The sequence below is a fragment of the Macrotis lagotis genome, chromosome 4 (genome assembly GCF_037893015.1).
Source record: "Macrotis lagotis isolate mMagLag1 chromosome 4, bilby.v1.9.chrom.fasta, whole genome shotgun sequence".
NCBI classification, from domain to species: Eukaryota; Metazoa; Chordata; class Mammalia; order Peramelemorphia; family Peramelidae; genus Macrotis; species Macrotis lagotis.
In genome coordinates, this window is record NC_133661.1 from 177,208,501 (window position 1) to 177,225,490 (window position 16,990).

The window sequence follows — 16,990 nt, forward strand, 5'->3', positions numbered from 1 at the left end:
GTCTTGGCAAGATTCTGAAGATCATCTGGCAGGAGAAGACACCAGACACTGAGGTCCTTTCTTGAGCTAAACTGCCTAGCATTCCAACATTTCTGCAGAGAATACAACTCTTAGGGACTAGGCCATTAAATTGCCAGATGTATGCTTGCCAGAGAGACTAATGAAGAACTCATACAGGACAAGCACTCACAAGGGAATCAGAAATAATACTGGGGCACCCCAAAGGTTTCTTAAGAATTTTAGAATTGATTAGACAATGTGTGAGACACTGACACAGGTCCTCATAGCATAGTGTGCCCTCATCAGTAAGAGTGCTGTGCTCTATGAGGAAGGCAAAAGTGAAGCAGTTCAAAGGAAACATGACACGTGTAATTGTATCCTACATGTTCACATGGACTATCTGTCCCCAAACTGTGGTGGAGCATTCTGAGTTTGTATTGGTCAATTACAGTCAGACATGCTGTAATTTGGTCTTCTTTGATAATGAAGGACAAGAACCAACCAACCAATCAATAATGCATGCAATTTCTAAAAGTATACATTTAGTATGAATTTGAAATGTCCTTTTCAGAGATCAGCATCATAAAAATATTTTTAACCATTTCTCAGAGGAAATATTTGAGTCATTGAAATAAAAATCTGTAGATTGTGTTGGGATTCTCACTAGGATCTCATTTCAAACAGTTATTACACAGTTAACTGTCGAATTTTGTGATGATCACCAGATTGGAAATAGCCTTGACAATGAAGTCCAAGTTCCTATTCAAGTTTAGGAGGAATTGTGGCTGAGATGATGGAAGTCACTTGCTGAGGTCACATTTAACAAGTTAAAGGACAAGTATTCATACCCAGGCTTCTGTATTCCCAAGTTCCGTACTCTTTCCACATCACATTTTACCTATTTCATTTGGAAAAGTTCAAGCTTACTTTGACACACAGGACCAAAGAAGAATCTGGGCTTCAACCAAGGGGAAAAATTGTAAAAATTGGCAGTTACAATTGGATTGTAGCCTGTAGAACCATAAAAATCCTTCAGGAAACTCAAATAAGTAAAATAGAAAATTTTGATTTGTCCATATACTTCTCTACTTCCACTTTCAGCTTTCCTTGTTGCAGAGATAAAATTCAGCATGACAAATGGAAACCCAAAAGACTGACTGTATAAAATTCCATATTTTTCCATCATAGTCAAATGACTTGTCCTTGGTCTTTGGAAAACTTGCCCAGCATCAGATGAGATGAAGAAAAAATGGAAAGACCAGAAATTTCACCTAAACAATCTAAAGATGTTTTTAATCTCATTCTCACTATGAAGACCTTAGATGAAGTTTTTGGATGAATATACCCTTGAATTTGTACTTTTTATTTGACCAATAGCACCTGTCCTCATTATTTATTTTCCATCCCCCAAACTGCCCTTGTCAGTACTCAGAATCATGAGCTGACTTGAGTTCCCAAGGTAAAAAGATTTAGAGTTTGAAGGGACCTTAGATGTCACCTGACTCAACTAGATTATTTATCCTGAATCTTGGTTAATTCATTTCTTAGGGTTATTAATTTACTTACCTAAGATTACACAAAATATTTTGTCTCAGAGAAAACCAGGTCATAGGATACTAATCTAAAATATCTGTTATAATCTATGAACTACTCAACTGTGTTTTAACACACACAGGATAATATAACAACAGAGATTCAGTTTGTGACATGTCTAGGAAAAGAAAATTTTCAAGTGGAAATTTTTCATTTTTAGCCAGCATTGATTCTAGATTGCCAAAATCAGTTCTATGTGAGAGAAATAACTTAAAATGAGAAAGATAATTTGTCAAACTCCAAGTCTGATGGAAACATGAGATCAAATGCCTTTCATTCTAAAAATATACTTCTCCAGCAAACTAATATAAAAATTTTAGATCTCATGAGTGGTGTCTCATAAGGAATGCTCTGTGCAAAAAAACCGGTACCATGAGTTCTTTTAACATATATTTGAATAAAATGGATTTTATCAGTATAATTCTTGTTTGAGCATTATAAATTTGCTCCCCAAACCCTGAGCACTTTTGACTTGACAAAAAGACTTTTTAGTCTAATGGGTGATGCAGAGGTTAAGGTCTTGAGGTGACTTGAATTCCATTGAAACTTTTGCTTCTACAAGAGTCTTAGCTGGAATGGAGGACCAGCTTCTTAGTGCAGAGCAGGCTACTTAGCTTCAACATTTAATCTTTAGGTAGTGAGATGATTCACAACATATATTGACAACTATCATCGCCTATGAGATACCAGATTTAGAACTGGAAGGAACCTTGAGCTTCATTGAATCAAATTCATTAATTGACATGGCCAAGTCACATGATGCCAAGTAATTAGGGTCATTTGAGATTCACTGTACAGAAGAAAGAGATTTGAAAAGATTCCATGACTTAACTGAGTGATTATATACTAAGTAGCTGAGGCAGGATTAGTACTTAGATTCCCACTCTTCAAACCTAGTGATAGAGCCTGTCATCCATGTGTCTTTCTTGCTATCCATATGAAAAGTATTTTACAGATGAAACTTAATCTTAATAACTTGTTATGCAGTATGTGATAATTGGTAGAATGGCATCTTCTGACCATTCATTGTCAATAGTTGTATGCATAAAATTAATGGGTAAAGACTTTAAAGTATCTTGGCCCTAGGTCATCTGGGTCAGATGAAACAGGAAACAGAAATTAACTTTTCTCACTCATAGCACAATTTAACAGAGCTGTCTACAGTCCTCTAGGAATGGGGAAATAAAGAAGATTTTCAAAGACAGATAATTCTTAGAAACTTGGTAACATTAAAATTGTTTAATATTAAATAAAGACCCAGCTTCTGATCTCTTTTGTTTACTTCTACTTCTGATTCTAGAAAATAACCAACAAATGGTCACCTCATTTCTTCCAGATGTATTCTTTCTAGTCTCCAAACCTGAAATGATTTTTGTTAAAAAAAAAACAACCAATAAATTTCAATGTATTGAGTGTAAGATATTAAATATATAAACATGTAAATATAATCTATATATCACATAAACACAGATTACCCTGGAGTTTACTGCTCAGAGGTCAGGTTACATTTCACTTCCCACTTTTCCAGGACCATTAAGGGCATTTGAGATGAGTCTCAGCTCTCTGCAAATGAGTCGAGTCCCTACTAGTAGTAGTTCTCCCAATTGTAGGCAGTGGTCTTCTGTATCCCAGTTTCATTTAGCCCCTAACAGATTAGCAAATCACAAATATGTAAACTCAGCTCTCCCAACATATAATATATAGTATTCCATTCTTCCCCGTCACTTCAGTTTCTGGAGAGAAGGGATTATGCACATAGCATTGCTTGGTTCTGGGAGACCACAGTTGCATTAAGTCTAAACTCCCCTCCTGCTCAAGTTTTAGGCACTTTGGCTTCTTAGGGTTTCCATATTGGATCGACTAACTGCACTGCTCCACCTTTAATCCTGGCTCCAAAATTTCCCATGATTTGAATTTCCTTTCCAGTGGGGATAACCTATGGCACCAGAACCTATAGAGGATAAACAAATTAGAAATATCTCTGGACCCATTTGTCAGAACTGGAGTTGGAGTAAATGAAAGAACAAGGGAATGAAATCTTTCTCTTCTCATTGGTTCAGTTAATAGCACCCCTGCGATCCTCATCCTCTAGACTCAGCAGATGACTACCCAAAAAGAGCACAGCAGAAAAAAGAGTAATCAAAAGAGGCTATACCCTACCTAAGTAGTAGGATATCCAGGGAACTCTAGTTATCCAAACTGACCATGATCAAAAAACCCTCAGGACATCTGCATGTTAAAAGAGTGGGATATGCCCAGGGAACTCAAGAGTATGCACATAAATTTGTAAGGTGAACCCTTTGGTATGTGACTCTTGTTCTCATTGGTGATTAATTCCCTGCACCTGAGGGATGGAGCAGAGATGATGAACTCAGGAGAGAGGAGAAGCTCACATTCTTTGTGCTTGAGTGACATTATATAGACATGTGCATATATAGATAGATAGATAGATAGATAGATAGATAGATATGTATCTATATGTATATATTTGTATACACACACACACACACATACATATATATATATATATATATACATACATAAATTCATTATGAACTCACATAAAAAAATATTCAAATACTATTCCAATAACTGGGCCAAAACTTGGTGTACACCAAGGATTCTCAAGGACATGTACATGGTCTGCAAAATCTGGGAGCTCCTCATAAGCTAGAAGAGTATAATTTATGAAAATGGTGATGGATAATATTTCTGAATTGCAAAATCTCAGAGTCCAAAGAAACTCAATTATCTAACTCAAACTGTACTTGATTAAAAATCCTTTCTACAAATTTCTTCTGTTTTCAGATCAAACTTGCCAATTTGACTAGGGTTTATAGTCCTAGTCCTAAATGTTTTGGCCATAGAAACTCATGCAACCAATTTATGAAGCTGTACATGGAGATTGCTGACCTTCCCTGCAACCATTCCATAAACTGGTTGCATGAGTTTCTATGGCCAAAACATTCAGGACAAAGAGTATAAACCCTAGTCAAATTATCAAGTTGGATCCTTTACTCCAATGTTTCCATTCTCTTTCTTATTAGGTGTAGGTGTAGGTCTTGGGAATCCTTTCTCTTCTGTTCTAACAAGGGACTAGATTTCTCCCTGCCATCCTGTCCCCAATGGATACTGACTCCATCATCTCGACTTCTCTCTCTCCCAATGGTAACCCTGGGTAGTTCAATCTGTGGTTTCATTGTCCTCTTCCTAGGAATAATTGGTTTGGAACTATCTGCCTTACTATAACATCCTTTCCTCTCTTGGCTTCCTGACTCTTAAGTACTACTGAGTTTTTTCATCTGACTTAAAACTGAAATCTTCTTTATTTATCATCTTTCTTAATTAGAATGTGAGCTCTTTGAGAACAGAGACTTTCTTCCTTTTCTATTCATATCTTCAGGGTTTAGAACAATATTTGCCACAAAGTAAGCAATCAATAAATGCTTTCTCATTCCACCTGGGAAGGATTTATGCTCACACTAATGAAAGTACTAATCCTTAAAATATTGAGTGGTAAGTATTCATGCCTTGTCATCTATATATTTATATGTACACAAAGTACTTACACAGTGAACATATGTACAATGCATTCATGTGTGTTCATTGTGCATATGCACATATGCATTTATGTGCAAAGATACTGTAGTCCCTGAGTCACTGTCTTCTCATAGGTGGGTCTTACAGAAAATATACTCCATATTTAAGGCACACTGTGGGAATATATGTGTTCATACACAGAAAACACACATTTCCTTGATGCAAAATGACCACAAATGAAGTGGTCCAAGTCACATGTCACATAGTCATAATATATCTGGAGAAGAGATATACAAAGAGATCTTGTAGGGTCAGAATACACACATTATCAAAGAAACTCACATCTCTAGTCTATCAGATTTGCTGCTCTGTGGTGATATTACAATATTCTCTCCTTAGGATGAGGATGTTTTCTTTTTTGGATTTTATTCCCCAGTCTAACGGTTGTGTGGTCTCACATGCTGTCTATTATTTGGGGTTGAGTATATCTACTAGGTATATGTCTGACTTGCTTCTCTCTTATTAATTTCTGACTTTCAACTCTTCAGCAGCATTTGCTGGTATCTTAATTGCCATCTATTGTGGTAGGAAGCCTTCCCTTAATATAAAGACACATAGCTGAACCTATGAGCTGCTTATATTTTGCTAAGGGACTATAACTGACTCAGTTCATTGGTCCTGAAAACTGAGGTGATATGTTACTTATAATTCCTATTTAGTGCACCATGAAGATCTTGTGCCCTCAAAACTAATTTTAGGGGACTCAATGAAAAATCCCCAAAAATCTCTGAAGAAGGGCTACAAAACATACCTCTCCCCACCAAGGAGGGAAGTACCCCAGTCAGATCAAGAGGAATTATTCATTGCTTTGTCAGATGAGCATTTTCTACTTTGAAAATGGACAAATGCTGTAAATTAAAGTTTGATTTATTGTTTTGTTCGACTCAATAAACATTAAGTGCCTATCATGTGACAGACACTGTACTAAACTGTGGGTGTGTGTGTGTGGCAGGGAAGACATCCAAAAAGAGGCAAAAGACAGTCCCTGCCCTCAATTTGCTTATGCTCTAATGGAGAAGAAAATTTGGAATAAATTCAATACATACTATATATGGAATAAGTAGTTAATAATTTAAAGAAGGAAAGCAATTCAATTAAGAGGGATTAAGGAAGGCTTTCTGTAAAAGGTGGGGTTTTAAATGGAACTTAAAGGAATCAGGCTGGTCATCAGTACTAATAGTAGAGAAGACTATTCCAGACATGGGGGCCAGGCAGAGAAAATGTCTAGAGCCAAGAGATGGAATGCCTTGTTCAAAGAGCATTCAGGAGGTCAAACGTTATTGGCAAAGAGTATGTGTCTAGGAGAAAAGTGTAAGAATACTAGGAAGATAGAAAGGGCTAGGTTATGAAGAGCTTGGAAGGCCTATTGGAAACAATAAGAAGCACTTGGATTTTATTAGTAGAGGGATGCCATGATTAGACCTGGATTTTAGGAAAATTCTTTTAGGGACTGAAAATGTATTTAGGAGTGAGGAGACTTAAGGCAGGTGGACCCAGTAACAGGCTATTGATGTAGTCCAGATATCAGGTGTTGGGGTGTTGAGTACCACCTGAGTGATGGTGTTGCTAGATTAGGAAAGGAGATGTATATGAGAATTTTTCAGAGTTGAAATCAACTGAACATGGCAACAGCTTGGATATGAGGAGTGAGAGAAAAGTGAGGAGTCCAGGATGACTTTTAGATTGTGAGTCTGAGAGATTGGAAGGATGATATTGCCCTTGACAGTAATAGGGAAGGTGAGGGGGGAGGTTTAGGGACAAAAATAATGAGTTCAAGGTGCTTTCTGGACATCTTGTTTAAGATGCCTAAAAAGGAGCTGTAGATGTAAGTTTGGAGGTTAGCAGAAGAGACTGTAGCAGGAAAGATAGATTTGGGAATCATATGCCAGCTGATGAGATCACCAGGTGAAATAGTCATGGGGGAAAAGAGAAGAAAAGTGTAAGGGACATCTATAATTAGAAGATATGATCTAGATGAGGATCCAGCAAGGGAGACAGATTGTTTAGACTTAAGATGAAGAAGAAAATCTTAATAAAACAAGTTAAATTTAAAATTGTGTCCTTTGTACAGTGTTGATTCTTCCTTGATTTAAAACTTGAGGCAAAATAAAATCTAAGAGGAGTCAATGACACTTTCTTACATCTTTCTGACCCATCCCTATACCTTTCTTTTGTTTTCTGTCATTAGCAAAATAAAAATACAGAAAGAAATTCTTCCTCCCTGGCTTTTGTAATGCCTATTTTAGCCTACAAAATTCTTTTTATATATAAAATATATATGTCAGCAAGGTATAGAGACAGAAAGCTGACCTCAAAGTCAGAAGTCACTAGATTCAAGTGCCATGTCTCATATAGATTGTGCTTTTGTGCAAATCACAGTGATATAGACAGTTTTCTAAGACTAAGTTTCTTACCTGCACTGAGATGGAGTTTCTTATAATGGAATTTCCTTGAAGTAATGAAGTCACAAATCTGGTCCCAATCTTAATATGCATTTATGTGTTATAGGTACACACATAGCCATATAATGTATGATATTTCAAGTCTAACCTCTGATGCACATCTGCTGTGTGGCCCTGGGCAAATCAAATAACCTCTTAGGGTTCTTATAACTCTTTAAACCTCCTAAGCTGCAGAAAATGTACCAACTTTCATTGAAAGAGGGAATTTACTCATCAGGAAGTTCACTAAAAAAAAATCAGATACAATCTCTCTTGCTCTCGCTCTCGCTCTTGCTCTCGCTCTCTCTCTGCTTTTTTCTTTTGGAAAACACACAGTATAATTTCTCTATATGTCATATTATTCACTATATCTCTCTGTACAGAAATACATTTGCATACTTATTACATGTGTGCATATATACAAATATATAGATGTGTCTTAAATGTCTATAAATAGGTATCATTTGTAAATGTACATATGTAGAGAGAGAGTTCCCAAAGTCTTAGTTCATCTTTAATGACTTAAAACTTCACTTAAACTTTTGGAAAACTGTGTGTGTGTGTGACATATTGTATGTTTATGTATGTACACAATATATGCATGCTATATATATATATATATATTGCATATGTGTGTCTTGGGATTAATATTGAGGTGGTTTTGTTTATGTATTTGTTTCATATGTGTGGGAACACAAGTGTATGGACACACACATATGTGCTCAAATTTGTGTTGAGTATGTTCATGAAGATATACATGCAAATATAGGTTTGGATTTATAATTTAATTGGGTTATAGCTACTCCTGTTATGAAAATGTCTTCTAATGATACAGATTGGCAACTCATTTTTTTTTAATTATTTGAGGCAATGGGTTTAAGTGACTTGCACAAGGTCACACAGCAGGTAAATAATAAGTGTCTGAGGCCAGATTTGAATTCAAGTGTTCCTTACTTCAGTGCCTATGCTCTATCCATTGAGCCACCTAGCTGCCCCCAGCAACTCATTTCCAGCTGTCTTAGTTTCTCTGAGTACTGAGAAATTGAGAGAAGTATCCATTAGCACAAAACCAGCATGCTTTAGTGGCCCAGACAACTCTAAAGAATGAAGATTGTAGATGAACTTGCAACATGTATCACTAGAGAGCATTTTCATATTAGGAGTATCTTGATACATTGGTTTATTTTTACCAATGTTACTTTTATATTTAGTTCACTTATCCACTTGAAGTCACCTTGAAGTTGATGATTAATGATGAGGTGTAATTAAGGTGCAAAAAGAAAAATATATGTTGCTGCAACAGCTATGGGGTGTAGTGGATTGAATATTCACCTTGGAGTCAAGAAGATCCAAGTTCAAATCCTACTATATATATATATATATATATATATATATATGTATATATATATATGTAAGCCTGGGCAAATCACTTAATTTTTGTTGGCCTCACTTTCCTCATCTGTTAAATGGGAATAATGGAAACACCTACCTCATACTACACATCATACAAGTGATTTGGAAGTTTTAAAAGCCATATACTGTATTAATTAGCTAACTACTAGCTATACTGCTTTCTCATCTGACAAGAAATTCCTACTGAATGAAGAGTTCTTTCTCAGTACTTTGTGTTTTGATGTTTACCACAAAGAGTGATATAGTTATTTATATCTAGATCTTACTTATATTGTCTCTAGGTTTTTTCAGTATATTCATATTCTCTTACATCTATTTAATGAAAGATCTACAAAGGGATGCAGAAGAAGTAAATGGAGTACTTGGAGAGTACTATGTCTCAAGATGCTGTCTTAGAGATAGAACTGTGTGGGGAAAGATGATTATCAAAGATTGAGGGAGAAGTAGGGGAGTGTTGTAGTGGAGATTATCACTGTTGGTTTGGATAACAATGATCAAGCCTTCTCCAAAATGCATTTGGTTACTAGGAAATTTCGTTAATCCTGAAATTTGTCCCTTTAGAGAACAAATTAGAGAAATGTATCTCCTAATGAAGACCTTGTAAAAAGAAATTGAGGACAATGAAAATGAAAAAAAAAATATGGACAGGTCCAGGGAGGGTAGAGGAAGAAAAACAAAGAGCAGGCAAAGGGAATAATAGATGAAGAATGAGCAGCTGGGGAGGGATAGGCAAAAAATAAGATAAACTTGATGAAATAGGGAGCAAGCTATACTATATGTTTCAGTTAAAGCTAAAATGAAAAGAAATCTTGTAAGTTAAATATTACAGTATTGAGGAAAGAAGTAGGATTAGGAAATAAAAAGGTACAAATTTGGGACCAACAAGGAGATACTATATCCTTTAGACTCCTATGTATATAAATGTATTTGCTTTCAAACATCCCTGAAATTCTCCACTTTCCACTAACATCCTTCAGTCTTTGGCTGAGAAAATCCCTAAAACCAATATTATTTTTTCTTATTTTCCATACTCATCAACTAAGATTCTACCTACTTTCTTCATCTTTATGTTTAAAACTTTTCTATGGAATAGTTCCATCTATTCACACTTTAAATAAGTCCCAAGAGTCACTTGGATTGAAATATCCTTCAGGATGGCAGTTGATGTAAATCTCAGAATTCTACCTTTTTGAAATATTGGTTTCCAACCCCTTTCCCAGTACATTCCAGATTCAGATATCTTCTTCAGTCTCAGAAGGAAGGGAAGAGGGGATTAGGCAAGGGAAGGCAGTGTGCTTCACTCTCTGCTTAGTATCTCTATCCCCTTCCTATAATAGGTGTGTTGGTTGAGTGTGGTTGTGTGTGATTGGCCATGTGACTAGGTGTCCAAATGACCAGAATGATATCCTTCTAGAGCCACTGAAAGGGAGCTTAGGTAAAAATCTTTCAGTTTTATTGGTGGGGCAAGAGATTCAGAGATAAATTGATTTGTTTAAGGTCATTCAGCTATCTACTGACCTAATGTTCTTCCTTTCTCAAAAATGCAGGCTCTTTTTCCTCTTTGTTACATTCTGGGTCCCCTAGTACTCATGGCTCTACTCATTCCTTTCAGTCAGATGATGTTGCTCATGATAATTCTGCCCTTGGGCTCTGATCCTGTACCTATTACCTAGTCCTCTTCCAGTCACTGTGGTTGTTGGACCCTGTCTTGTTGCTTCATCTGCAGTGGGTGTTAGATTAACTTGTCTTTGGGGGTGATTATGAATTGAGGTGGGTGTTATTATGGAATGGGTGAATCCACCCACTGGGCTACTTGACTGAGACACTATGGCTTGACTTTTCAAGAGTGAGAATCACCTTGAGGTGATTCTTAAGTGTTTTTAGTACCCTGGGATGGGATGTGACAGCAAGTTCCCTGTTGATGACCAGTCTCCTCCTCTTGATTGTTCTATCTCTTTGAAAGGTCAGACCTGTAATCCACAATGGCAGGTCTTGTATTGATGACTGGACTTTATCCTAACTATACTCTCATTTTGTTTTCTCCTCTTTGGGCTTTTCCAGAACTACTACTTTTTGGGGGGTAGCATAGGTTAAAGTGGTCTATTTCTCCTCTTTGGGAATCCATACAAGTAATTTTCTTAGCAGGTTAGCATTTCCTTTCCCATGGTAGTAATTCTATGGTACTTTTATTCTTAGAACCTGTTAACTGTTATCACTTTTCTGTATGGGCTCAAATCAACCTCCAACTTCACAGCTACATTCATCATAGCATGACATAGGTGTAGTATGGACACCTGACCCATTTGTCCTCTCCTGAGACAACTTTCTGATTGGAGGAGACACAGGGCTTCTTGTACAAAGTAAGAAGAGGCTGAGGAAAAATAAATGCATCCTCTATACTCATCTTTGCCTCAAAGGTGACATAACTGACAGGGTTAATGTTAGGGGACTCTGTACTCATGATCAAGGCAAGAGTAATGGTAACTGAGAACTCAGAAGCTTTCCTCACCCATCAGTTTGTTTCACCACCAGTTGCTCATCTTTTTTCCTGGAAAACAGAGCCAGGGAAGGGCAAGAGGGAGACAGAACTGAGGCTCAAGATTCTACTGAGTCAATCTGCAAGTGCAGATTGTACCAGATGTGCCAGAGCTCAACCAATCCCAGTTTTCCTCATCAGAATAAGTAAGGGAATTATGAACCCAAGAGAGGAGGGAGGGGACATTTGTAGTGACCCTTCTTGGAATATCTGTTGTGGAGAAATATAAGGAAACTCAGTTCTCTATTCTCTTTATTTTTAATTACCTTGAATATATTCAAATTCATTTCAAACACGACCTGATGAATCTTCCAAGAATGTTCTTGCACTTTTTCTGTACATATATACCCCAAGTACCAAAGATTAGATTGTATAACCTCTTGTCTTCCACCAATGAATCATTGCTTATCTTCTATTTTGTGCCATAGTTTTTCCCTGGGACACCTCCATATATTCACTTAACTCAAATTATCCCAATTAATCCCCTCTGAGATTCTGAACCTATCTCTGGGGTGGCAGAAAATCTCAGAATTCTATCACTTTGTAATACTGATTCACAAACTTTCCTTAGCATATTCCATATTTAGGTCTCTTTGTAAGAAATTTTTGGAGTCCTTAGATCTGTGACCTTTTTGGATTAGCTCTAGTCTCCCAGGAGTTATAACTGAATCTTTTGAAGAATACCAGCCCTTGGGAAGGGATGGGGGTAGGTAGCCCTTGAGTTATAGTCATTCCTAACCATTCCCTCATTCTCTCTCTGAGCCAGGAGATCCTCCAAATTCACCTCCCTAGCCTTCTCTCCACTTTTCTTTTTTCATGTCTTCCTTCTCCAGTTTCTCTTCCATTCAGAAACCAACAGTTTTTGACTACATATATTTAAGTCACAATCCTGTCTTGAAGCTATGTTTCCAATACTTGGGGCTCTTAAAGAAGTTATAAAATCACTAAACTCATGGAAACTTTGTCTGATAAACTCATTCTCTAGTTGAGGAGAGTGAGCTAGTAAAATGTTAAAATTTACCATTTCATAGGTTTAGCACAAGTGGCAATGTCAAGACTTTAAAATTCAGGCTTCTCAGTGTCTTATCTCCCTCATTTACAAAATTTCATTCTCTCTCTCTCTCTCTCTCTCTCTCTCTCTCTCATACACACACACACAAACACACACACACACTCAAAATTTAAATTCTGTTTAGATTTTAGGTATTTTCATTAATAACAAGTTTTTTAAAAATATGTTGTTCCCATTATTTTTAAGTTTGGCATCCAAGTTCTTGTAAAGAATGTCTTTTGCCTATGGGATTAATTAATATCAATGTCATCAAACAGAAACTACAGAAAGTTACCCCATTTTCTTGATAACTCTCAGTCCACATTTCCTCTGCTTTATTCATTCTACAAGAACCAAATCAGTTTCTTTTCTGTTGGATTCCTTAGGAAAAGATCTTTCTTACTGCATCTCACCTAAAATTCCTGGGTGGGGGGGGTTGACAAGGAAGGGAAGGGAGGGAAAGTCCAGGGATGGTAAAAGGAGGAAGTAAGAAAAACAAGAAGTTGGAGCAAAAAAGTCATAAAATGAATCATAGAATTTCAGAGTTGGAAGGGAACTCAGCGACCATCAAGTCCAACTCCTAACTGAAAAAGAATCCTTTCTCCAACATACCCAGTTTTTGCTGGCTTCTAATGGTGAGAAGCTCACTCCTTTCAGAGGCAATGGGTTCTTGGATGCTAGGAAGATTTTACCTCTTCTGTTAACACTTTTTAATCTCTCTTTGTGGAAATTTATTAAATGCAAGATAAGTCTTGTTCTATAGATTGGAAGATAGTCATAGCTCACACTCTCTCTCTTCTAGTTGCTTTCTTTGGTGCAAAGAACTGAACCCAATACTCTGAATATGATCATGATAAAAAGGAAGTCTAGGACTATAGAATACTGATTGCAAAGTAGAAGAGAAGGAAAACAATGAAGAAAAGTCGTGTGTGTAAGAATTATTGAACTATCAAATTACACTACCTCTGATACTCAAAATAAATCTCCATTCTGATATCTAAGCATGACATGAGTTTGTGAAGACCAATGGGGAATATAATGGAGAGGCATCATTAAACTAGAGAGATTTTTGAGTATGAGTCAGTCAATGTCATTCAGAGAGTGGCAGTTAAGTTCAGAGAAGTGTTCATTTCCAGAGGGTTGGATGAAAGATGAATTTTTCAGACCTCAGAAACTCAGATCATCAACTGAAAGCCAGAAAAGGCTGACATTTATATTGGGAATGAGAATTTAAACAAATGAGATCACAGATCAGATGAAATTATGAGAAGTTGGTGGAGTAGTATGAAAGAGTTTGGATTTCAAGTAAAATAATCTGGGTTAAAATCAAAATTCTACTACTTACTCCCTATGTGGCTCGAGCAAGTCATTTAATCTTTTTCAGTCTCAGACTGAAAGGGTCCCTTTCTGTTTTTTGATCTGTGTTCCACCAAGGCTTAATGGTAGTTAAAATACTGTTTGATGGAGATAAAATCATAAATCTTTGAAGTAATTAAAATAGCATTTTGAAAGTAGAATACAGATATGAAATGATAAATGAAGTTTTCCTGAGTGTGAAGGTAGGAAGACAAAACTACAGGGAAAGGAGTTTAGAGGCATCCTAACAAAATAAATTTTGCTTCTTCCCCCTTTCTATATTGGCTAAGGTCTGCCCCCAGCAAACCTGAAAAAATATTTAGGCTATTTGCTGTGAATTCCAGAATAGTCAATGCAAAACCTTTATTCTGTAAAACTTTTAGATCTGTTTAATTTTGCTCTCAATCCAGAACTTTACCTCCCAATACCCAAATCTCAAACTCTTAATAAATTTTTCAATTCTGAACTCAGTAGTTTTTTTAGTTTCTTTATGGATAATATGTGTCCTTCAGCATCATGGGACATGGTAAATATCAAAGATTATAATTCCTAACCTCTCATTATCCATCACACCCAAAGAGCATCTCTAATTCCCTTTCTTTCCATACCTTTTATATAAAGTTTATTTTTCTTCTTCTTTTGAGACATCCTCTAAGAACCAAGGATTCACTTCCCCCCTGGAGTAACAGTAATTGGAAACTTTAGAATTCTTTTCTTTTTAAAACAATGTTTTGCAAATACTTGTCTGGATACATTCCTGATTTAGACTTTTCTCTCCTGACTCCACACTCAGTGCCTCAAGTAAGAGACAAGACTTTTGATTTTCTAAATATGGTGACAAACTTCTCAGCCTTTTCTACTACAGATAAAGACAAAGAAAAAGCTGGGGAAAATGATTCTTGCCAATTCTACCATCCTCACTACATCGCATGGTACAACAAAACATGGTTTCCTCCTTTTCCTTATTTTTCTTCCTCTCTTTTGCTAACATTACTCTTATCCAGATACTATCTTGTAGTGGTTTCAACTCTTAATTTCCTCATCACATTTCCTCATCTTACCACTTGCCATCTCACATTCTTTTTTCTTTCTTCCTTTCCCATAACATAAAGGTAGAAGTAATTAGAAATGAAGAATGGTCATATAATCATTGAATTAGAAATGAGGAATGGTCATATAATCATTGAATAAGAGATGATCACTAAATCCAATCTGTTCACTTATACATGAGAAAACAGAGTCCTAGAAAAGCTCATTGACATCATCCAACAAGTCAGTGGTATAGACAAGTAACTAACTGTTCTACTTTTTCTTAAATTGCTGTGCTTTTCACTACTCTAAAAAGGGCTTATAATTTTAAAAATCTGAATTCAATACTTATTTGGGATATTCTTTTCATTGGGCAGGATCATAAAATAATTCATTTCAGGCATTGTTCAGAGCAAAGATCTGAGTCACTGAAATTCATATTGACTTCTATATGGGCCAATAGACTCTCAATAAAAATAGTATCAGTAATTCATCAAAATCAAGACTCCCCTCATAATGGTCCTTGAATGTGCAGCTAATCATCCAATTTTTTTTTAATCTTAAAAGGACTTTAAAGACCTAGTATCAGTTTTCTTTTATAGATGAAGAAATTGAAACCCAGAGAGGGAAAATACTCATGAGAATAGCTATTAAGCAGTACCATAATGATTCAAACCCAGGTCTTTGAACTCCAAGATCAATTTTCTTCCCACTTCATACACTTAGATCTGACTCATTTACAAACATTGATAGCTTCCATGCCTCCCAGGACCAGAGGAGTTGCTTCTATGTTTAGTAAGGTCAAATGGAATCTAGGAGTTGTATTGTATACCATGGCAATGCAAAAAAAAAATTCGGAGTTCTTTAATGAGACAATTTTGGAATTCAAATTTGTTCCTTACAATGAATTTGTTAATTTTCTTTGATTCTGGAGAAAAATTCAGTCTGACACTTGAAAGAACACTTTAAAAATAGGACTTTAGGGACCATATAATTTATAAGATTTGTTGTATATTGCTGTCAGAATCAAATGGCATAGTCTTGTCTTTGAAAACTTAATCTAGGTCACATTAGTGGGGAAGGGGAGAAAGAAATATCAAAGACAAGATATGTCCATGTAATGAGCTTCCACTAAATACTATTTAAAAGGAACCCAGAACTTTTCAGAATTCCCACAGTTCAAATGAAGGATCTATTGAATTGAATTATTCCTGTATTTAAATTTTTTCCTAATCTTTCTCTAATAGACTAATTACATCCATCCTCATCTAATTGTCCTTCATCAAAATCATGAATTCTTTTACGCCTAGTCATTGAATTAACTCTAAAAAAGAAATTTGTACTTCATAGTTGATTCCAACTATAGAAAAAATGGAGTCAAATTGATATTATATTTTGGAAGTCAAAGTAATGGGGAATTTGATTATCAGAAAAATAATCTTTAGAATGTAAAACTGTTACTCAAGAAGGGTTCTCAGAAATTAGATTAACATTTTGTGAGGGTATACATTTCTAATTGTAATAGAATGTCAATTTTTTGGGCATAGAGACTTGTGTGAGCTCTTGGCTTATGGTATTAGGTTACGTCTGTTGCTTTTGAATAAAACATACTTGTCGATTGGTCAATGAATAAAACTCAATAAACTGCAAAGCAGATGTCTTTCCAAGTGTTTCAGAATTTGGTAAAATTAAAAATTACACTAAGTACAAACAGAAAGCTATTATAAATGAATATAAAATTGTTGATATTAACAAGATGGAGCATTGATCCTATCTAGCATTGCAGAATTCCATACTTGTAAAGAAACCTCAGATGCCATCAAGACCAAGCCATATATGGGAAAATAACCCATTTTGTAATTGTCCTTTTGAAGAACTCTAGTAAAGACAAAAGACTTTTGATTTCTGTGACAATCCACTCTACTTTTGAAATTACTCTCTACCTTTACCTTTGCTTCAGCTTGTCATTCT

At 35.9% G+C, this 16,990-nt stretch overlaps 1 long non-coding RNA gene across 1 annotated transcript; it reads right to left on the reverse strand.

The window, feature by feature from the left end:
* Positions 1-2,855: 2,855 nt before the first annotated feature.
* Positions 2,856-13,205, reverse strand: LOC141520092 (uncharacterized). The gene is made up of 3 exons (XR_012477541.1): positions 12,930-13,205; positions 3,069-3,238; positions 2,856-2,953 (listed from the first exon to the last, which is right to left on the reverse strand). It is a non-coding gene; the product is annotated as an uncharacterized LOC141520092 (long non-coding RNA).
* Positions 13,206-16,990: the final 3,785 nt, after the last annotated feature.